At 42.9% G+C, this 870-nt stretch overlaps 1 protein-coding gene across 2 annotated transcripts in view; it reads left to right on the top strand.

Annotated features, from left to right (window-relative positions):
* The first annotated feature begins 706 nt into the window (after positions 1–706).
* cue (Protein cueball) overlaps positions 707–870 on the top strand; it is a 23511-nt gene continuing 23347 nt past the window's right edge. Inside the window, exon 1 of one of the 2 annotated variants that reach the window (XM_065354016.1) lies at positions 707–870. This exon is cut by the window's right edge and continues 101 nt beyond it. The gene's annotated coding sequence lies outside the window, so the exon portion shown is untranslated. The other variant, XM_065354015.1, reaches the window with a different exon arrangement.

Consider the following 870-nt stretch of genomic DNA (forward strand, 5'->3'; position numbering starts at 1 on the left):
GTATTTATTATTGAGTTTATAAAATATCAAAAGATCGCATTTCAATTTTTCGACGTACCTATCTAAATGTAACACAATTTTAAACTGCATGAGATAAACGAAAGTATTGAGTTGATAATTGACGTTATTTTCGGCACTGTATGCCCGATCCCGATGACGCGACAGGCTACGTAATATTCCATAATGCATAATTACTCGCTCTCAAATGTGAAATGTACCCTACCTACCTTCGTCTACCGTCTATAAATCACTGACAGCAGTCGTATCTTCTCGTAATATCGCGTAATTAAACTCGAACTTGAAATAAAACTCGATCCACGATCCACGATCCAGACGACACGATACGTGATCGTTCGTCGCTGGGTGTCCGAGAAATTGATTGTTAATTGAATCAATCCAAGTCCAAAGCCGGCTCAGGCGTTATTCTATCGCAGAAATTGAGTAATCCAAATTCCTTCCATCTCAATTATATCATTTGTCGTTTCTTTTCCACGGGGAAAAAAACTTGACCGAGTAAATCAACTAATCAAGTACAAGGAGGAAAATACGTTGAGCTGAAGGTGGCGATAACGATAACGAAGCGCCGGCGGGCGCGACCGGGTGTCGCGGTCGCAAGTCGCGAGGCGCGTACGTCGCTGATAAATCAGCTGTTCGACGAAGGTTCCGCGAGTCGCCGGGACGAACAGGGAGAACGAAACGATTACTTCTTGGCTGATACCGACTTACGGAGACCGAGTCCGTCAGTAATGTGCGCTTGCACGTTTGTGAACAGTGTGTACTGGTGAAACGCGGTAATGCTGTACGCGAACGTCGATATTATTTATAAAAAAACCGCGTTTTTTTCATTTTTTTCGCGTAATTCTTAGTATA

Source organism: Planococcus citri, chromosome 3 (assembly GCF_950023065.1).
Source record: "Planococcus citri chromosome 3, ihPlaCitr1.1, whole genome shotgun sequence".
Taxonomy (NCBI): Eukaryota; Metazoa; Arthropoda; class Insecta; order Hemiptera; family Pseudococcidae; genus Planococcus; species Planococcus citri.